Source organism: Globicephala melas, chromosome 12 (assembly GCF_963455315.2).
Source record: "Globicephala melas chromosome 12, mGloMel1.2, whole genome shotgun sequence".
NCBI classification, from domain to species: Eukaryota; Metazoa; Chordata; class Mammalia; order Artiodactyla; family Delphinidae; genus Globicephala; species Globicephala melas.
Window position 1 is genome coordinate 20,549,144 of NC_083325.1, and position 23,733 is coordinate 20,572,876.

Sequence of the window (23,733 nt, forward strand, 5' to 3'; positions counted from 1 at the left end):
GACAGCCTACTGGAAAATTACCCTTTACCACAGTATTGCTGAGAAAAATATCCTCAGAGTGTCTTTTTAGCCAGTCTGTTCTCAGCTTCTTTCTCCAAAAAGAAGATTAGGTTTATCAGGACCAAAGTGTAAAATAAGCTACATTTATCTCAAGACCACATACACATGATGCATGAGCACACACACTCACATATGCACATACACGTACACACATACACACACACATGCACACCTCCCCTATTATATCTTGCTCTTTGCTTCTTGCTTCCTTACCTCATTCCCAAAGAACTATGTACTCAGTAAACTATAAAATAATCCTTACTAATATATTGGGAGTGAATTACTCAAACATTATTCTTCCAAAAAGGGGCAAATTTAGCTTGACCAATGAAATGGACACTACCTTGGTACCAAACAATTATATTTCATTTATGATCATTTGAAAATTCACTTATACTCAATGAAAATATTATATCTTGCAGTTCACACTTTGTGTTGCTATTTAAATTTTTAAACAGAGATGAAACTCCAAATGGTACCATATAATGAAATCACTGAAGTAACTGAAATTCTACTTCTGCATCTTATTTATTGCTATACTTCCAATTTACTGTTTAAATGCAAGAATATATAGTACTACAGGTTCTAGAGACACAAACTACATCCTAAGAGAACTTGAAAAATTCCAAACTGGTAAGAACTTAAAAATTACTCTTGAATTGAACACATAGTCTACAAACCAAGTGTATAGTTGGGAGTTATCCAGATTAGCTCCTATATGATACATTATACCTAAAATATAAAAGATACTAATTTGAAGTTAATATATGTATTATTATAACTCAACTGTAACCACAGAATCTTTTCAGAACTTCCACCAAAAAAAAAGTTTCTTGGGGAGGAATATTTTATCACTTAAGACTGTTGAGAATTGATATAACATGGTAATAACAAAAAGTCAACCAATTTTGTATGGTTTTATCATTGTTTTTAAATTCTCTAGATTACACTCCCTTCTTGCTGGTACCTGGGGTACTCCAACCACCATCCTCTGATGCAACACTGAGTCAAGAGAAAATCTGTTTGGTGAGTTTCAACTGAAATATCATGTGAATGTGATGTATAACTTGTAAATTAGTATACCAATGCAAGGTACTGATTTGTTTTAACAGTGTGCTCTGGAAGACTGAAAGGGCCTGTTCACAAAAGAATGCTTCACTATTGACAACGTTTCAGATGACTTCAGGGAGGAGATGTGCTTGAGAATGAGGTCTAGGCTGGCACTCTTGGCTTTATACCAAAAAGAGATACATCCATAAAGCCAGGCAAGGAGTTCTGCAATGTGATCAAACACAAGTTACACATGAGAAAATTATCCTAGTATATTCTTTGCAACACTTTTGAAAACGCAACTCAAAGATGTAGTTTCTAGTTACATATGCTAGATATCCAGGAAACTGTAAGGAACTGAACTTGACTGGTTGTGTTGACAGAGTGTCAGAACTGCAGGCCGTTGCCAGAAGAAAATGTGGGAGTATAATACACAAGAAATGGAGGTGCATCACTGATTCTTTTTAATGCATGGAAGTTTACAGTAGCAGTGATTGAGTTCAGACTTTAGCTCTACAAAGCTTGTCAGGAAGGGCAGTGCATAACTGTGGGGAAACTATTTTCACACTCCAATTAAACTAACATCTTGGTGAGTCTAGATTTTTAAAATTAGGTTTCAGATGAAACTCGCTAAATTCTATTTAAATTGTTAAGACATATTGATATATCACTCTGTTCTAAAAATGACTAAAAATTCACCAAAGGCTACGTGGCCTTGTGCAAACCAGTCCTCTCTGGCCTTAAATTTCCTCCTGTGTAAAACGAGAGTTTAGACTTGATCATCTCTGACCTTCCAATTATAATTTTAGATCTATGGTCTGATATATAAAACAGCTTAGGAAAGATAGCAATTAACTTTTCTTGAGTGCTTGTCTCACCTGAAAGAAATCTGAGCTCTGTTAAAACCTGCTTTTCTTAGCTCAAAGACATTCTGACTTGACAAAATTAAGTTATATAAGAAAAGTCTTCCTACAAAAGGCAATTCCACGGATTTAAGTTTGATTCCAGGATTATTTCAAATTATTCAGGTCTGTATACTAAAGTGTGGTCAAGATGACAACTCTGCCCTAACCGCAAATACCTGTAAATGAGTGTGAAAGAATCCATGACCTTCAAAAACTAACAGAATTGAGCTTAGCAGTCGTTAAAATTCTAAATGTGTTCAATGTTTTTCCAAAGGCAGTATTTCCTTTAAAAAAGGCAATGTAGGAAAAGCTTTTCTTATTTTGCCTAAATTACCAAACAAAGAAGTAAGGCATGGTTTAATACGGCGCTGGAGATCCTACCATATGATGCTGCTTTAGGCAGATATAAAATGGGTAATTTTCCTTTAACAACAACAGACGGCTTGTGTTTTATTTCTTGAGTTTGCCATGAATCACTATAGAATTCACAGCAAAGTAAATGAGAATGTGTTCCTTTCTTGACTCCCTGCCATTGTTAATTCCCTATTTCTTTTTTTTTTTTTTTGCGGTACGCGGGCCTCTCACTGTTGTGGCCTCTCCCGTTACGGAGCACAGGCTCCGGACGCGCAGGCTCAGCGGCCATGGCTCACAGGCCCAGCTGCTCCGCGGCATGTGGGATCCTCCCGGACTGGGGCACGAACCCGTGTACCCTGCATCAGCAGGCGGACTCTCAACCACTACGCCACCAGGGAAGCCCTTAATTCCCTATTTCTTAAAGGTAGAATGAGTTTTAAGAAAGCCATGTGTTGTCAACAGTACTTCCTATTAAAATTCCCTTTAGTTCTTTATGTGACGACATGATAGAATTCAGAACAATGACTGATTTAAATTAACACAGCAGAAAAAGTCTTACCAAAAAAGTCCTCAGTAACATCCAGCACTCATATAATCACTAGATATGCTTTGAGGTTTATAATTACTTCTCTGACACCCTCTATTCACATGTGAAATCATTTCTCAATGTAAGAGAACAGAAATGAGGCTTAAATACTAGTCTTTATAGAATACAGAATTATTCTAAGCGTTGACCAAAAAAGTGCAATACACCCCTCACCCTATCTCAGTTAAAAATAAATTCTTCTAAAACACAGAGCTGGAAATTTGTTGCAATGATAATGCTGTCCAAACAACCAACAACAGAAAATTAAATGGTTGAATATTTTCTTTCATAATATATTTTTTCTTTGTTTTATAGTCTAAACATTTTTTCTTTGTGAACCTTAGTTAGCATAAAAAACTTCATGAATAGCTCTCCTGACTCACAGCCACTTAATGTCTTCCTTAAAACCAAATCTATAGAATTGAAGTTTTAACTGTAATATTTCTAAGTTAAGTAAGGCGATTTGACAGCACTATAAAAAACATTAAGTTTGTGGTTGCCGTGAGGTTGTCTGATTTCTGAATTCTGTAGTCTAATTTCTCCCAACAGGTAGAGGAAGCCTGTCCATATCTTTGAATAATGTTCTCCAAAATTTATTACTATTTAGGTTATTCATATTGGTACATGAAAACTTTATATGAATGATATTATAATATCTAGAAAAAACACTGCCCTCAATTTTTCCTAAGCTCGCCACATTGATCCCATCAGAAAATATCCATAACCACAAACCTCAAATGGTCCCTTAGGGATGCCCTAAAATCCCACTCTCATTATCACAATGATTACTTCATATCTTTTCCTCAAACCAGTTCTGTCTTCTCCTACTTCATTCTCAGCTGATAACCACCTCGTCTCTTGTTTAATGTTTCTGGGAAAAACAGAAGTGATGAGAAGATGACATACATACCCCACCACCACCTCTACCCACCACTTGCCCCTATACCTTGGACTCTGACTTTCCTCCTGTGGAACTACCCTCCTGATAAAGTTCCCATGTTTCCACTGAATGCTAATAAACAGCTTTGTTTTCTCACTTGAACCAACCCATCTTGACTATTCAAAGACATTGTCCCTGCAATTGTATCACTCTCTCTTGGAATCATCAATTTTTTTGTCTCTTCCGAATCATCCCCATTGGTGTAAAAACACAGTGTGTTCACTGATATTGGCAGCTTAATTTTAAATTAATTTTTAAAAAGCAGATGAAATGAATGGATAAATGAATAGATGTAAAATAAAGCAAATGCAGCAAAATGCATAGAATCTAGGTGGTATGGCTATGAACACTGAACTGTTACATTCTTTCAACTCTTCTGTATGTTGGAAAAATTCCACAATAAAATATTATAAAAAATCATAGTCTAATTTCTTGCAACTTAAAAAAAAATTTCCTCATCTACTTCTAGTACCACTTATTTCTTTGTTTCCCCCACTCCTACAAAGTATTGCCTAAACGTTTTGACTTTGATTTCACTTCATCGTAAAAGTTTATATAAGGGGATAGCATGGAATGACTTTCTATTGCTAATGTCCAAACATTCTGTATCTTTATAATCAAATCATATCTCATATATATCTTACCGGCTTCTTTTTGGATCCAGCCTGAAAATCTTTGTCTTTTATTTGGAGTACTTAGTCTGTTTACATTAAGTGACTACTGTTATACCATTACCAATATATATCTTAGTATTGCTCTATGTAGTAGACTGCATGTGATCATCTCCATGGTACACATTAAGAGGGTAGTGAAATAACATATAGCTAACAAGCTAACAGCGATAATTGACTAAAAATGGTTAAATAATATAAAAGGAAGCAAGGGGAAAAAAACATAGGACAAATCACTACTTTTACCACAATCTGGACAATGCAACAACCTGAGACTAGTTAATTCCTATTTACTGCTGATTCTATCCTCACGCATATGTATTTGTATGTGTGTATGTTATGTGTGCCTGTCTATGTGTCATATATTTAATTCTTTTCATGTTTCACCTCAAAAGACATTATTATTATAGTTTTACATAGTCAACATTCATTTGGATTTACCCACATATTTACTCTTTGTTCCACATTCTTTTCTTTATCTCTATGCTTCCATCCAAGCTCATTTTCCTGCATGAAGAACACTCAAGTATTTTCTTTTAGTGTGGATCTGCTGGTGATAAATTCTCAATTTTTGTTTACATGAAAATGCATTTATTTCAACTTTATTTTTGAATAATATCTTGCCTGGATAAAAATTATAGGATAGCAGTTTCTTTCAGTACTCTGATTAGTTCATTCCATTAATTTTGGCTATCATTGTCACTAGCTAAAAGTCACTTGTCTCTTATTTTGAGGTTAAAGTTCTCTCTCTTTTTAAGGTAACATGTCTTTTTCCTCTGAGTGCTCTGAAAATTTCCTCTTTACCTTTGATTTTTGATGTTTTCTTAGGAAATAACTACGTGCAATTTTCTTGAAGTGCATGGCACTTTTGAATCTGAGTAGTAATGTCTTTCATTTTAATTATGTATCAGCTTTCATGTTTTTCAACCTCTTGTCTCTGTATATTTTATTCTGGATATTAATTCTGACTTATCTTTCAGTTCACAAATTCTTTCTTCAGGTTTGTCTAATCTGCCTGCTACTAAAGCTATTAACTAAAGCAACTGAATTCATTTCAGTTATTGTAGCTTTCAATTATAAAATTTCTATTTTATTCTTTTTTATAGCTCCCTCCATCTTGCCATTTAATTTCCTGAACACATTAATTTACAGAACTTTAATATCCCTGTTTGATAATTCTAATATTTGCATCATTTGTGGATTAATTTTAAATTATATTTTCTCTTTTTTTAGTCAATATTGTTTTTTCATGCCTTGTTATTTTTAATGTAATATCACAACTTGTACTCTATGTACTATATACTTAAATATCAATACTATATTCTTATACACTTATAGTAAATAAGAAGTTAGAGATGATGATATCTTCTTCCAGAGAGAAATTAGTTTGGTTGTGAGCAAAATATTATGGTAAAGATAGATCATCTTAATCTAATGAGAGACTGAGCTGATCTGAAACTGGGCTTTAGTCTTTGTAAGATCTGATCCCCACACTTCACCCATTCCAGAGTCCCAGGTAAAAATGTGGGCTACTGTGGCATATCATAATTTCCAAAGATGGTTCTAACAATCTATGTCCATTTATCTTGATCCTGAGCATGCCTCTGTAACAACCTTATCAATATATTAGAATAGAAATCCTAGCCTGTGACTTTTGACTATAGATCACAAAAATGCCCTGCACTTGTGTCTCTTTTTCTTTGAGATTCTCATTCTTGAAACTCAGCCACAATGCTACGAGGAAGCCCAAACTAGAAAATTTGGAGATAATAAATGCACAGGCCACATCTTGTGTTTGTGATGACATCCTCAGCCAAGGTTCCAGCTGACAGCCAGCATCAAGTCCTACATACATGTGTGAAGGCTCCTCCTCCTCCAGACTGTGATTCTAGTCCCCAGACATCATGCTACCCCCAGCCTTTGAATCTTCCCAGCTGAAGCTTCAAACACTATGGAACAAAGACAAGGCACCCTGCTGTAACCTCAAAGAATTCATGAACCACAGAATCTCTTAGCATAATAAAATAGTTATGCAACACTACATCTCAGGTGATTTGTATGCAGCAATAGTAACTGGAACAGGTGTCTTCTAGACCTTTTGTTCCTGAACTTCAATTTCTGTCCCCCTAGACTAGTGAAACTACCAAAAGCTCTTCTCAATCCCTCCTTGCCTTATTCACTGCTTTGTAATTGGCAGATATTTACATTTCTGGATTTTCCCTCTTTCCAAAATCTTGACCATTCAAGAGCTTGCTCACTTAGTACTTTTCTAGTGGTTTTAATATTTTAGTTATTCTTGGTTGGGAGGGTTCATCTGAAACAATTTAATTCTTCTTTTTTGGGAGCATATGTCAACTCAACCCATGGAATTTTTAGTTTAAATCATTATACACACACACTTCCACCTATATTTTTAATTTCTAAAAGACCTATTTAGGTCATTTTAAATTGTGTTGTTTTTAAAATCTTTTTATTGCTAACATTTTTAAGCCTCTCTGAATTCTTAAAACATATTAGAAAAATTTATATTTTATATTTATGTCTGATAATTCTATTATCTGTAGCTTTTATGAATGTGATTCTCCTGTGCTTTCTGTTTATTCTACTGGCGCTTACTTATGGTATATATTAATACCTTTTTGCCTTAAATACATTATTTCTTAAATACATCTTAAAAATATCTTGGAAATTATTTATGCCTTATGTGAAATTTTATATTTCCAGAAAATCTGTTTCTGCCAATTACTTTGTTCACTATCATCCTGGCATCAACTTATATTAAATTCTTCATTTGGGGTTTGACCACACAGCATGAATTCTGGCTGCAAAATTTGTCGAAGGCCAACTCAAATTTTCAAGGGGCACATTTTTTTTCCTCCGCTCAGGCCCAGGTTACTAAAGACAAGATGGTTTCACTCTTTGTGGATTGAGTTTACTGATAGTTTGCTGTTGTCCTTTGGTATTCCCACTCTATGAGGGGAGTTTTTATTTACCTCTCCATCTCTACCACAAAACAGACTTTATATCATGTCTACTCTGGGCTATGCATCCTTCAACAGAAAACGGAAACAAGCCTTGCCACATAACCTAAGGTTGAAATTTAGTTCGGTCACTTATCTTTCAAGCTTGCCATTTTCTCTTCTTTTATTTGTTTTAGCATTTTGGGATTTGTTATTGTTTTCCCAGGTCACAATACGTTTGAAGGATGCTTGTACATTTTGTCTAGCTTCTTAGTTCTATTCATTAAAAGAATCACTCAGATACCCAGTGAACTTTGTACACTCCTTCAAGATGGCAGCCAGGAATCCAGATATATATGTGAGTTTTACGTGATAGACCCAGTTAAAAAAGGTATCACACAATGCAAACAAAACAAAGTGGGTTCAGTCATGAGAGATGCCAGTCTGTTCCCTCTGGCCAGTGAAAATGAAAGTGAAAGCTGATTAAGAAAGCATCCGGAAGTGCAAAATATGGGCCCAAATTACATGTTATGGCTTCTTGCTGCAGCTTAACACTGTAATATCTAAACTATTTTTGTTCTTAACTCAAATTCTCTTCTGTATGCTAATAAACAGTGGAGGGCTACTGTGCCCCTAAGACCTTGAAAATGAGGGAACGAGATGACTTTTTGAAAGTTAAACTGAAATTTACCACTTGGATCTGAAGTGAGCCAGGGGTATCACACTGCCCCAGTACGTTGTCCTTACATTTTATGCACCTAAACCTCTTGATTCCATGCTCACCGAGCAACCTCCTGATTTCCATGTAAGCCTATCTGTGAGCAGAGAATATGCTGATCGTGCTGACAGGACTATTTCTAGTCTGGGTTACAGTGATTTCTCTTGGTAAATCAATAAAGTGATGTCTGGGTCTGATTTGGCTTCCCTTATAGCTTAACTAAAGCGTGACATAAGCTGATTATGCTGACAGGAACATTTCTGCTGGGTGTAACCACTCAGTTTCTCACTTTAAACTAATGGAGTGGCATTTTAGGTGTCTCCCGAGTTCATTCATGAATTTTAATTAGCTCTCAGTCCTCTCTCACTCTAGATGTTGACCAAGTCAGTATTTTTCAAATCCAGATTTCCATGTCATCAGGAACACAATGTACAATTCCAGGGTATGTGAAAACGGAATAGTACAGGACATTCTCCTGGAATAATATTTAACAGAAACAGTAGGGGAAAAGACAGAGTTGCCTTTTTTGTTAAAAGAGCAAATATAGGGCTTCCCTGGTAGCACAGTGGTTGAGAGCCGCCTGCCGATGCAGGGGACGTGGGTTCGTGCCCTGTCTGGGAAGATCCCACATGCCGCGGAGCGGCTAGGCCCGTGAGCCATGGCCGCTGAGCCTGCGCGTCCGTAGCCTGTGCTCTGCAACGGGAGAGGCCACAGTAGTGAGAAGCCCATGTACCTCAAAAAAAAAAAAAAAAAAAAAGAGCAAATATATTCTACAAAATTTATATTCATCTTAAAACTAAAACTGAGATTCTAAGAAAGTTGCCACTTGCTACCAACCATGTGTGTGTGCCTGAATCACCAGACGCCCAGGGCTACTTCAGTGGCAAAGTTGGTGAGTCAATTCTTGGAGGACACCATCGAGCACCACTTCACATTCACGTCTTCCACTGGTTGGCTGGTTGTTTGTTTGTTTTTTTAAACGACTACTATACTTCCTTTTCTGGTCCCTCCTTCTCTTTCCCATTCTGCTGATCAATCTGCTTATAATGTGGAGAAATTCTATTTTGTGTTAATGGTAGACTGATTTTTTTTGTTTCTCAAAGTATAACCATTACCCAGTTCAATTAATAAGTAAGAAATAGACTAGAAACTCAATTATTACCTACATAAAGTATTTTATAGCTAGTCTATATGAAAGCCACACTAAGCTATCTTGGAAACATTTATACTTGGTTTACTCTCAAGGACTGAGCAGAAAGTTTTCATGTTTCACACTTTCCTCCTTTGGCTCTGGGAATTAGCATGGTAGCTATAAATAAGGCTGGGTTTAGAATAAGGAATAGCATTCAACTACCTCCTTACCCAAACTCTTCAATGATTTCCTCTTGCCTTTAGGATAAAGTTCAATGCCCTCAGCATGGAGTAGACCATGATCTGTCTCCAGCTCACTTCTCAGAGGCTCATTTCTTGCCCCACCTTGCCCTCAATGTGCCTACCTGCCAGATTGAAATTCTTTCAGTTTCCTAATCACTCCATGCTCATTCCCACATCAGGGTCTTGGAATTCCATGTTTCCTCTGCCCTGAACACCCCATCCAGCTGTCATCTGATAGTTAACTTCACTCTTCAGATCTCCACCTAAATAGGAAGCCCCTTCCATTCGGCCTTCCATGCTTGGCTCGCATGCCCCTCACTGTAGGACTTCAGTGGTCAGTGCTCTGTGCATGCCCTCTCATTGCATTTTCAATATTTCATTACAGAATCTCTTGTTTGCTTCTCCATATCATTTTACGGACTGCAAGTGAACTACAACACTAATTCCTCTGCATCCTTCAGCTACTTACTCCTTTTAGAGCTTTTGGCAGAGGATGCTAACTTCCATCCTTTATCCATTCTTCCTTTCTTCCTTGTTGCACCCACAGTTTAGCTGGGTGTCTGGTTGTTCAATACAGAGTATATTTCTCAATATCCCCTGCAACTAAATGTGGCCAGGGAATGTGAGAAGAAGGCTTATGTGCAGTTTTCAGGTCATCTCCACAAGGACACTTATCCTGGATTCTCTGTCCATCTTCTTGATGGCTAGGAAAGGGTGATGGTTTGGAGCTAAACTTGGAAGGCACATGTTGAAGTTGGTATAAATACCCCACTAAGCCTATACTCCTCAGTTCACATTACTGTGCAGGAGAGAAATAAAACTGTATCTCTTATTTGAGTCATTTAAGACAATCAAATCTCTGTGTTACAGCAGCCAAAGACACAGAGGTCAATTTAGATGTCATTTCTTCCAGGATACTTTCATGTGTCTATTACCAGACTATAAATTCCATTAAGACCAGATACTGAATTCACACTTGTTTAATGACACATAAATTAATAAATGAACGAATGATTCCAAGAATCTAGTTATATACTAACCTAATTTATGAATATAATTTCAAAACTTTACAATAAATGGTAGCATAAGTAATTAAGTAGTATCTGTAAAAAATAAATTAGCAGGAATAATATATTTAATTACAGAGTATGAGAATATTTAACATCAGTATATCTATTAATATTATCCCATAAATCAAAGTATAAGGAAAATACAATCACCATAAGGTGAAATCTTGGAGCAAAGGGAGAAAGCAATCCTCTCTCATGAAGTAATGTACTCTCTCCACCATCAGCATTAATTGTAGCATCCTCCAGCTCATGAGGAATTGGGTAGGAGAGCTGAGCTCACATAGCCCAGAAGAAGGACTAGGAAAGAGGTCAGCTCAGGAGGGACAAAGAAAGCAAAACATTTAAAGGAAACTCTGACAACCCTTCAGTCTCACCTATTGACATAGAGTAAAGGAAATGTGTATCTTCATTTCATGGCAAACAAAGCAGCATGCGCTAATCAATTGGCCATGGACCAAATTCCCTCATGCAACTTATCCAAAACAATTATTGTACTTGTCACTTGTTGCTGTTGTTATTTTTGTTTCTGTTTTCAAATAATTCAATAAAGTGTTGGAAACTTTTATGCAAATAACTGTCTCATCTTACACACAAAAATAATAGCCAATGATAAATGACTTTGTACCGTATATCAGAGTATTTGCTAAAAGCAATTTACATACATCATCTCTGAAATCTGTTTAGAAACAATCTAGTAGATCCCTATCATCAGTGTTGATTCATATTATTTTTATTTAACTATTATATACACACGTTAAAATGTAATTACAGTTTTTTAAACTAAAATTCATGACCCATTATTGGGTTGCAAAATCAATTTAATGATTTGAGGTCACTTTTTAAAAAATTTTATAGAATAAATTATACTACAATAGGGCAGGGCAGTGGAAAAGAGAGAAAATACCAGAAAGCAGTGCCTGAAGTATGCACAAATGATGTTCCTTGGAAAGTTTTATTTTGGTTAAATACACACACACACACACACACACACACACACACACACATATCTCCACCCAAAAACTATATGCCAAAGAGGTTAGAACTGCATCATTCTTAGGTCCCCTTACTCTTAGTTGCATAGCCAAAAGCCTATTGACCTCACAGTTGTAGCATGCTCTCACTTGCTTTTTATCCTGGCTCCACTACCTCACTCCAACTGTCCAGTCTTTAGCCCCCATTGGATTGTTACACCCTGGATTCAGATTGCCTTCTGTTCTTCAGTGGTTTGAAGTAGGAAAGATTAGCTTTGGGGCAGAGTGCTATGAGGGAGACTTTCCTTCAGTGACACCAAGTTCCATTTCTCTGGGGCGACCTACTGTTCCTCCCCCATATATAAATAGGAATTCAGGCTGTGCATCTGGGACCACAAAGACCCAAATGATTTTTTTTTTTTTTTGCAGTAAAAATATGGACCTCTTCACGAATTTGCGTGTCATCCTTGCGCAGGGGCCATGCTAATCTTCTCTGTATCGTTCCAATTTTAGTATATGTACTGCCGAAGTGAGCACGACCCAAATGATTTTTAAATCTTGATTCTAATTCTCCCAACCACCACACCACGTAAGTTGTTACCTTTGACTGTATGCGTTGGGGGTGTAGGTGCATTTCCCCAAGCACCTGCAGTACCTGCAACCAATGAGGAATGTCTCCAGGTATGTAAATTTCAATTTTAAATTGTCAAAATAATCTTGAGAAAGAAGAACACAGCTGGAAGAATCACACTCTCTGGCTTCAGATTATACTACAAAACTACATCATCAAAACAGCATAGTACTGGCCCAAAAATAGATACATAGATCAATGGAACAGGATAGAGAGCCCAGAAATAAACTGATGCACTTATGGTCAGATAATCTATGACAATGGAGGCAAGAATATACAACGGAGAAAAGACAGTCTATTCAATAAGTGGTGCTGGGAAAACTTCTACATGTAAAAGAATGAAATTAGAACATTCTCTAACACCATACACAAAAATAAACTCAAAATGGATTAAATATCAGAATGTAAGATGGGATATTCTAGAGGAAAACATAGGCAGAACACTCTGACATAAATCGTAGCAGTGTTTTTTTTTTTGGACCCCTCCCCTAAAGTAAAGGAAATAAAAGCAAAAATAACCAAATGGGACCTAAGTAAACTTAAAAACTTTTACACATCAAAGAAATCCATCAACAAAATGAAGACAACCTACTGAATGGGAGAAAACATTTGCAAAGGATATGACTGATAAGGAATTAATATCCAATATATATAAACAGCTCATACAACTTAACATCCAAAACTCAAACAAACCAATTGAAAAATGAGCAGAAGAACTAAATAGATATTTTTCCAAAGAGGAAATGCAGATGGCCAGCAGGCACATGAGAAGATGCTCAACATTGCTAATCATCAGGGAAATGCAAATCAAAACCATAATGAGATATCACCTCACACCTGTCAGAATGGCTGTAATCAAAAAGAACACAAATAGCAAATGCTAGCAAGGATGTAGAGAAAAAAGAACCCACATACACTGTTGGTGGGAATTGGTGCAGCCACTTTGGAAAACAATATGGAGGTTTCTCAAAAGACTAAAAATAGAACTACCCTTTGATCCAGCAATTCCACTCCTGGATGTACATCCGAAAGAAACAAAAACACTAATTCGAAAGATACAGGCACCCCAATGTTCACAGTGACATTATTTACAATTGCCAAGATATGGAAGCAACCTGTCAGTCAACAGATGAATGGATAAAAAGATGTCATTCATATATATATATATATATGACAGTCATAAAAAAATAGAATTTTCCTGTTTGCAGCAACATGGTTGGACTGGAGGGCATTATGCTAAGTGAAATAAGATAAAGAAAGACAAATACTGTATGATATCACTTATATTTGGAATCTAAAAGATACAACAAACTAGTGAATATAACAAAGAACGAAGCATACTCACAGATATAAAGAATAAAATAGTGGCTACCAGTGGTGGAGGAGGGGCAATATATATGCAGAGGAATTGGAGGTGCAAAGTACTGGGAGTAAGATAGGCTACAACAGTGTACTGTACAACACCTGGAATATAACCAATATTTTGTAATAACTCTAAATGGAGTATACCTTTAAAAACTGTATAAAAAATTAAAAATAAATTTTAAAAGTCAGTCCCAGATGGGAGTGACAGAGGTGAATGACAGAAACTGGCATGGCAAGATAAGGGTCTCTGGTGAGTGGAGACACATAGCAATTTGGGAGGGAGCCTTCTTGAGAGTAAAATGTACCAATGATCTACTTAGCATTATAAAGAGGGAAACTCCTCACATAATCTCCCCAAAGGATGGCTGGAGAACAGTCATATTTGTTACAAACACTACTTCTAAGCCAAAGGGGCCAGTAGACATTTTGGTGCTATTTAAAGCCTTTTGTTCAGGCTTTAAATCTGAGTCTTGCCAAAAGAAGGGAAGCAGATTACTTCAATTCAAATCAATTTAGGTTCAGATTTTTTACGCAAATTCTTAGCTTACAAACATTTACTCTAAAAATTTTAAAGGAAAATGATTTCACTCGACAAAAAGAAAGTAGATGTTAATCCAGTCCTCAAACATTTTTGCTCCTCTGTATTTATTAATCTGAATCACATAAAACAGAGAAGCAATGCCACTTCCTAGGAAGAAATCAAATTTCAAGTGTAATTTCTTACCAATGAAGACCTCCTATTTTACCTCAAAGATAACTTTTGGAATCCACTGAGGGGGATTTTAAGACTTTTCTCTTGGTACTGCCATAGTCAATACCATTTGCCATCTCTAGGACAAGCAGTCCAAATAAATAGCCAGACAAGTACCCCGTGAGTACGTAGTCAAGCTAGATAGGATTCCCAACAAAATCTTTTTCTCTTTGAAATAGTTAAATTTTCACACTGCATTCCATGTTACTTGTACACACTGGACCTACTCATTTGCATGCAAACCATATTTATATTAATGAATTTAAGTAGAAAAATGAAGGTTCAGGGAATTCCCCGGTGGTCCAGTGGCAAAGACTTGGCACTTTCACTGCGGTGGCCTGGGTTCAATTCCTACAAGCTGCGTGGCACAGCCAAAAAGTAATAATAGTAAAAAAAATTAAATTAAAATGAAAAGAAAAGAAAATGAAGGTTCAGAACTGTGTAATTATGTCCTAAAAGATGCTTTCGTTCGAAGTAACAGGAAATTTGAGGCGAATGATTTTGACTCGTGTGTGAAGCTGACTTGTGTAAAGGGGTCAGTTCAAGGTTTCATTTTGTTCCTTCTTCACTAATAACATTTGTGGACATTTATGGATAGAAGCTCTTTTTGCTTACCTCATTTTTTTTTTATTGGAGTATAATTGCTTTACAATGTTGTATTAGTTTCTGCTTATCTCATTTAACTCTCCTAAAACCCACTGACATCTGTATTGTTACCACCATCACCTCCACATTACAGAAAAGGAAATAAAGACTTAGGAAGATTAAGTAATAGGTGCAGAGATCCAGGGCTTGGAAGTGGCAGAGCTTGGATTTGAACACATGTCCGTGTGATGCCAAAAGCTGTACATTTAACAGCTATGCTGATGTGGTCTAGTCAGAGGTCCCTTTGTTAACAGAAAGGAAGGCTTTACAGAAGGTGGGAAATCTTCAGAAAAAAATGCCTCCAAGGACTGCCTTTTGGGGCAGGGGGCAGGAGAGAATAAATCATATAAAAAACTGACAGAAAAGTGTTAGATGGGATGATAGTTATATTTTTTTAACTTCTCCAGTTAATTTCCTGTCTCCAATTGCTGTCCTGAAGTTCTGTGGAGCCGAAGGTCTCAACGCTGCACTGCAGCAGCCATTTAGGACAGGTGATGAGTGTAATTACACATACAAAGCTTTGCTCTGATCAAAAAGTCACCTTCCCTCTTTCCAGAATTTTACAACAATCCCCTGGTGACAGCAGCAATAATAGTTCACAGTTATGTTGACTTTTCCCCATACTGAAAACACCTGGAGATGAATTACACCAAGAATGTCCTAATATTTAGTTTTCCTGGAACTCTTCTGAATCAGTAACACATATTTGATGAAACTCTCTATCAGTGGCCTCCCTGATGCCTAATGGCGTTCCTGGTACTATAAGAATTCAAAAGCCTCTGGAGACAAGGTCCTGCCTCCCAGTAGCTTAGAATTCCAGTATAATACACTCAAGGACAAGTCTTCATTTTATGTACACAGTCCATTTTTTTTTTTTTGTCTTTTACAATTTTATTTTATTTTTTTTACTTCTGTGAACTATTTTTGATATTTTTTTTTTGCGGTACGCGGGCCTCTCACTGCTGTGGCCTCTCCCGTTGCGGAGCACAGGCTCCAGACGCGCAGGCTCAGCGGCCATGGCTCACGGGCCCAGCTGCTCCGCGGCATGTGGGATCTTCCCAGACCGGGGCACGGACCCGTGTCCCCTGCATCGGCAGGCGGACTCTCAACTACTGCGCCACCAGAGAAGCCCCTGTGAACTATTTTTAAAGTAGTAAATAAGATAAAAAATGGAAGTACATCAGTAAGACTGTCCCTGTGAGGCCACTGGCAGAGCAGGAGCATCTACAGTACGAAGTGTCCTTTGTTGATTGGCCTCAAACTAAAAATAACATTCAAATGCCCTATCTCTTCAGTATAAAGGAATTAGCTGGATCCACAGTGTAAATATTCATGAAAGGAAAGAGATCCTAAGGGAAGGTAAATCTCTAAATCCCTGAGACTTTCTGTTTCCTTCATTTGCTGCCTAGTTTAAAACACCACCAAAACCAAGAACTTTCATAGTAAAAGTTGCTGCCAAGTGTCAATGAGAATGAGTCCAAAAGTAAGAATAAGAACAAAAATTTCAAAATAGGAATGTTTAAACATTGCTTTCTCTTCTACTTGTGCTGCTCGTGTCCCTTTCCCAATTAGTTATAAAACATTTCTGGTTCCTCAAGGAGGGGCGGGAGGGATAAATAAGGAATTGGGGATTAACATATACACTACTATATATAAAATAGGTACCCAACAAGGACCTACGGTATAGCACAGGGAACTATACTCAATGTTCTGTGATAACCTCTAAGGGAAAAGCATCTGAAAAAAAAAAAAATATATATATATATGTATGTATAACTGAATCACTTTGCTGTACACCTGAAACTAACACAACATTGTAAATCAACTATACTCCAATTAAAAATTTTTTTAAATAAATAAAAAAATCATTTCTGGTCCCTCAAATGAAACCTGGAGGAACCTCCAAGTCCTAACAGTTAGTGTAGAAAGAGCCGAATTCGATGCAAAAGCGGCAAAGTGGGTCTAGGAGGGCCCCGTGGAGATGATCTCTGTGTTCTGAAAGGGGTGGGGGTGGAGACAGAGGGAACAGCTCTTCACACTGTATCACCTGAATGAGAAGAGGTTGAACACTACTATCCTCCCCCCTTCCCACCACACACCTCAAAGGGGAGCTTTTGCACATCTTCAGTGGAGCGGGAGGGAGAGGCTGCAGGACACTGAAAGAGTGAAAAAGCACCAGGAAAATCAGAACACATTAACAAAGCAAATACCTGGACAGTCCTGGGAAGTGCTGACACGGAAACAAAACCCACTAGCCGGTACAGCACAAGGCGGGGCTGGCCGAGGACCCCAGAGGCGGGAAAGGGGCTCTGGTGCAGTGAGGTTCACAGCTTCACGTGAGGGGAAGGAAGAATGGGATGGAGCAGAGGCCCCAGAGCAGGATGCCTTTTTTTTTTCTTTTGGTCTTCAAACATGATTTTTTTTTCTTTTCAGATTAGAAAGGAAAAAGTTAAACTCTATTTGCAGATATCATCTTACAGGTTGAAAATCCTAGGAATGTACTTTTTTTTTGCACATTTGATCAACCCATTTTATTTATTTATTTACTTGTTTTTACATTTCTTTTTAAAATATTCTTTTCCATTATGGTTTATCATAATATATCGAATATAGTTTTCTGTGTTATACAGTAGGGCCTTGTTGTTTATCCATTCTCTATATAAAAGCTTATATCTGCTCACCCCAGCCCCTCACTCCATCCCTCCCCCAACACCCTCCCCCCTTGGCAACCACCAGTCTGTTCTCTATGTCCATGATTCTGTTTCTTATTCATAAATAGGTTAATCTGTGTGCACCCCTATGTTCATAGCAGCACTATTCACAATAGCCAAAACATGGAAACAACTGAAATGTCCATTGACAGATGAATGGATGAAGAAGATGTGGTACATATATACAACAGAGCAGGACATCTTTAATGACTGCCACTGTGGACACGTGAGTCATCTCAGATCTGCCAGGAAAGGGCTTAGGGAGGTGGTGGGGAAAGGGGGTGGCGTGAGGAGCAAGGCGGGACCCCAGCTCACCCAGGTGGGGGGCTTTATTATTAATACACACCTTGAATTCTCTTTCTCAGGCTGTTACCGCCTATGTGCCCATCTGAAAAAAAATTCATTCTATTCATTCAACATATTATTTTCTAGGTGTAAAACCAATCAGTTAAAGAAAGTTAAACTATATTTTAAATATTCCAGAGAAACATACTGTTAAAAATAAATGACAACAAAAGATCTGGGAAGCAAAGAACTCTCTTTTATAATGCTGATCATCACTTCCTAAATTAGCTATTTTGTAAGCATGCATTTTGGGGTCTTAATTTTCTATATCATAGGCCACACAGGTATAGTTTATTTTATACACACACACACACACACACACACACACAAATACAACTGAAGTAAAAATAAATAAAAACCAGAACAGCAGAGGGAGAGCTGTGAAGGCAGTGGTGACAGAAGCAGCTGTCCATAGAATCAGAGAGTGTTGAGGAACATCTGTAGATTTCAATGAGTGTTGTGATTTAGATTTTGTCTTCAAGAGAGAGGCTTTCACATTGTCAGTGAAGGAGAGAGCAAGTCTGTATTTTTAAGAGGACTCAAAAGTCTAAGAAAAATATGAAATTTGGAAAGTTGGGAACATGACTGCCAAGACAATTGAGGCCACCATTCTACTTTGAAAGATGCAAAGAGCCCAGGAGGTGAAGGTTGATGACACCCTTAATGGACTCAGTCAGTGAAGGGTCGGCAGCTGGAGCAAGTTGCATACAGGAACACAAGGATTTGGGAACTCAGGGACACAGCCTATCACCAAGGCCTTGGGAGGCTTTCTACTTTAAAGTATGATGATGCTTGAAATTGTAGCATTAAAATTGGGCATTGATCAGCTGGGAACTGTTGTCTCAAAACCAGGCGATCCAGGGGAGAGCTCTGGGCATAATGTAGTAGATTCTGAAAATAACTTTCTGCCTCGTCTACGTAATTTGCTTTCTGTAGACAGTTTCCTTCCCAGACCCTCAAGGACCAGCACAGCCATTACCACCACAGCCAAAATAAAAACAAGCTGTCATTTACTATGAACTTACTATAAGCCAAGTACTGGATCAAGCTTTTTGTTGTTGTTTTTTTAAAATTTTATCTATTCTTCAATGAGCTGCAACAAATCTTAACTGCCTTTCCTGAGGACAGGGTGCCCATGTTAGACATGTCCAAAAAGTGTGGTTACTTACCAGTACTTTGTCATTTTCCACAGCATTCACGGGCCTCTGAATTCATTTCTTTTCTTTTCTGTCAAACACACCTTTTAAACTTAATTTTTAGAAATTAATGTTATTCTTATCTCCTCTATTTCATTATTTAAAGAACTCTTATGGTGGCTGCATAATCAAATGGTAAAAATATATGGAAAGAAGGTCTACATGGGGTGAGTGGTTGGGCTAATTGATGCCCAAAGTTCCTGCAAACCCCAAGCTGGATGATTTTATCATGAGAGCTAGGAGAAACCTCAAAGGTCTTATAGCTTTCACATTAGGACACAAAGGCTCAGAGTATTTAAGTAATTTTCCCAAAGACCACAGGGTACTTAGTGATGTTGTAGGACAGTGTTTAGAATATTAACGTGTGTGTGTGTGTGTGTGTGTGTGTGTGTGTCTTATTAGCACTCTTCCTTTTACCTATTTACTCTTCCCCATTTGGACCACCTAAGCCATTTGGATTTATTGCTTAAGATTAGGGAAGCTTTAGCAGAAAAGAGAGGGGAAAAAAGAGCCCCGGGAGAGGACTCAGCAAACAGATAGCAGACTTGGCAGATTACCTGGTGAAGAAGAACTAGGTTACCTATCACAAGCCTAACCAAGGATTCTACAATCTGGAGGGAGACAGATTGTCTGATGAGGAAGCAGTGGGTATTTAGACAGTCACAAGCACCTGAGGAAAGAGACCCTAGATCCTGTTCCCTGTTCCCCAGATAATCCTTGAGTAAATAATCACATGTTTTATCATCAAAGGGACACTATAGATAATTACCTAAAAACACATGTAAACTCAGACTGTACTAAGCAAACCTCAAGGAGGATCACCCTAGGTTTGAAGATGAGAAGGTAACAAAACCTCCCTCAAAAGGCAGAAGGAACCTGTGCTCTTTTCTCAGCAAAGCCCAACAGACAGAGCAAGATCATTAAGAATCAATGAGTCTAGGGAGCTGATGTATTTATAAAGCTTTCCAGAGTTCCTCACATCTCAGCATGAATTCTTTCCACCCCAGAGTGGCTCTGAGTTTGCTATTTTAAACTTTATAGTTTTTATTTATTTATATTTTATAATGTAGGTTTTCCTCAAATGTCTGCTGAGTCTTGATTGTATGCTCATATTTATAGCTGAAATCCCCTTTTGCACTGTGTGCTGTACCTGTTTGTGGGGCAGAGACCCACACCAGTATCTGGACAGAACATTAAGTGACAGTGGTGAAGCAATGCTGCGGGTAGGCGTTCCTAAAACTTTTCACCTGGGCCTGGATCACCCTGGAGGCACACCTGGCTCCCTGAAACCAAGATCCCAGACTTGTTGCTCTCAACTAGATTCAGAAACCACAGTTGGTACGTGGGGCCCAGGGAGGGGCGTGAGGTCTAGAGGATGAACCGGCTTCCTTCCGACGAATCAGCACCTTGTCACCCCTGGCCTAAGCTGACCACCCCTGATCTTAGTTTCATCCACTTCTGGATGTGAATTTAGCACCATATCTGTGTTCTCCAGCAGGAGGTACCCACGGAAGTCCTGAGCTGTAGTTTCCTTCTTCAATCAGTCTGATTTTTTGTGGATTCTTCATAATTCTTGTTCTACCAAAAGTTTTCAAACATGCTTTTGAGCTCAGCTATTTAATTATCTGTTACTTATTTAGTTAAGTATATTTTCTATCATTTCCTGGATTTTGAGGCAGGAGAGAGAGGATACAGGATGTGCTCAACCTGCCACTGTGAAATGAAAGCCAAGGGACAACTCAGCAGGGACCTGGATGCACCAAGAGCTGGAGACCAGCTGGTCAATGGGCCTCTCTCAGGGACCCTCATGTACAGGTGCAGGTGACCCAGAGGGTTAGATAGCTGACCCAGTATCCTGACATTACACTACATAAACCCCCCCAGAACTTAGGTCCAGTGAAACATAGGAGGAACCTAGAACTTGACTGAGAATGCATTTCTTCCTCCCCAACAGAATAAGGGCTTAAAATAGAAGTTAAATTTATTATAGAGAGAGGAAGTTGCATTTTTTATAGCCTTGTAAAGGTAGCAGAATCAGAAATATTCATTCATCTTAGAAATTTTTATTGAGTAACTACTATTTGCCAAACACTGTTCTATACCCTAAATATAGCATAATGAAATCGAAAACACCTCCAAGACTCCTGACTTCCATTCAGTTTCTTTATTAATGAACTCCCAAAAGTACCTTGTTCTCCAAAATGTAATTGAATATGTTTATAAATAAGAGATACTCAATGCTTAAAAATAATTTGAAAATAAAACTCTACCTAGTTAAAGTTGCATTCTATGCTTTAGCAATCAGAGAAAGCCACATATTTGTTTTTTATAAGCTACAAAGCAATGATATAATTCCTAAGTCCCAAACAGCTTTTCCAAGTCATATACAGAACATGCCTTTTCTTGATAGAAGACTAAATGCCTTATTTCAACTTTACCTAGATGCTTTCTCCACCCTCTTCATAAGAATCCTAAGTCTTTTTAATATTACAAGAAAAAAATATGCCTTATCCACAGCCATAAAATTAGATGCTATTGGTTTCTTACAGTTTGAATCAGTACCAATTACACACCCACAGGTCTCTTCTTTATGACAATGGCTTCTATTCAGCATTAGGTAACTATTTCTCCCATTTTTCTTCAGCTAAAAGTAAATTGTAAAGAAATCAATTCAGTTTGGATACGTACATTCATGACATTTATTGTATTCCCACATTTTACATCACAGAATAGGTGCTCATTATTTCAGCTAATCCAAAAGACATACAACTAAAAACAATTTACTAATAATATCCCAGCTTGTTATTTTTTAAATATACAACTACTGTCACAAACAATAGTGACAGTAAAAAATAAGAATGCTAATGTCAATATATCAACCACTATTAACCACTAGAATTATCCAAAATAGCATTAGCAAAGGGTACCTAATAAATATTTCCTGTGGTAATTCTAGATGGAACTTAAATCCAGCTGGCAATAACATACAGACACTTTAGAAAACAGCTCTCAGAACCAAGTGCTTTTAGAGACTCGGGATTTTTCTTGAATATCAGTTGAAGTTGCCAATAATAATAAAAAAAAAAATCAATGTGAAATCAGCTTAGTGTACTTAACAAGTATTTTGATGGCATTAACCACCTTCATGTCATCTCTCATTGGCTGTTTCCCATTTATTTTTATATATATATATATATGTGTATATATATATATATGTGTGTATATATATATGTTTCCTCTGTCCTATTAAAAGTAAACATATAGCTGATTCACTTTGTTGTATAGCAGAAACTAACACAACATTGTAAAGCAATTATACACCAATAAAAAAGAAAGTAAATAAGAGATGATGGTAAGTCAGAAATGGGTACAATCATAGGCTAGAGAGCCTAGAGAACTTTTTTAAAAAGTTCTCTGTTTATCCAATACGGTGTTCTCATTGTTATGATGATTTACTATGGGGCCATGCCACTTAGCAATTTCTTATCCATTCTTTTCTCTCCTGTGAGTTTTCTCTGAAGAATGGCACATTCTTGGACTAGACAACAGCAGACAAGGGCAGATAACATGATGCACATAAATTGAAGTTGCAGGTGGCACCAAGCAGTGAAGATGGAAGATGAGAGGGGTCTGGAACACAATCTGTGTTTCTCCTTGAAATTAACTGTTGCCTTTCCAACAAACCAAATTCTCCAGACCCTGCTCAATATTTACTTCCTTCAAGAAGCTTTCTCCAAAGCAGAGCACTGACTTTTCTAACAGCTATGTGGAAGCCAAGGTGTCATATTCATTTGAATATACAGACAGTCCCTGTCTTACGCTGTTTCAACTTATAAGTTTTCAACTTCACAATAGTGCAAAAGGGGTACACATTCAGTAGAAACTATACTTCGATTTTGATATTTGATCTCTTCTCCGGCAAGATATATGTGGTATGATGCTCTCTCCTGCTGCTGGGCAGCTGCAGCCACAACTTTCAGTCACCCACGAGCCCAAGAACACAAGAGGAAATAACCAATTCACTTACAACCTTTCTGTTTTCCACTTTCAGTACAGTATTCAAAATTACGTGAGATGGTCAACACTTTATTACAAAAGAGGCTTTGTGTTAGATGATTTTTGCCTACCTGTAGGCACATGTAAGGCAGTGTCAGCTAAGCTATGCTGTTTGGTAGGTTAGGGGTATTCAACGCATTTTCAAAGTACAATGTGTTTATTGAGACATAACTCCACAGTAGGATAAGGAAGATCTGTACCGTTCATCAGGGTGTGATTCGAGAATCACATGCATCAGATCATACAGGGTACATTTTAAAAACATAAATTCCCAGGTATCACCCCAGACCTACCAAATCTGAAACTCAAGAAATTGTGCCCTGCAACCTGCATCTAAATGAGCTCCCAGAGTGATTCCCTTGCATACTAAAGTT

General features: G+C 37.5%; 1 protein-coding gene and 1 non-coding gene across 3 annotated transcripts in view; both read right to left on the reverse strand.

The window, feature by feature from the left end:
* The window catches only part of CTNNA2 (catenin alpha 2), a 1,193,101-nt gene that overhangs the window by 988,352 nt on the left and 181,016 nt on the right, over nt 1–23,733 (reverse strand). The gene's annotated exons all lie outside the window — the stretch shown is intronic.
* LOC115842571 (U6 spliceosomal RNA) lies at nt 12,090–12,196 on the reverse strand. Its single transcript, XR_004035360.2, has one exon. It is a non-coding gene; the product is annotated as a U6 spliceosomal RNA (small nuclear RNA).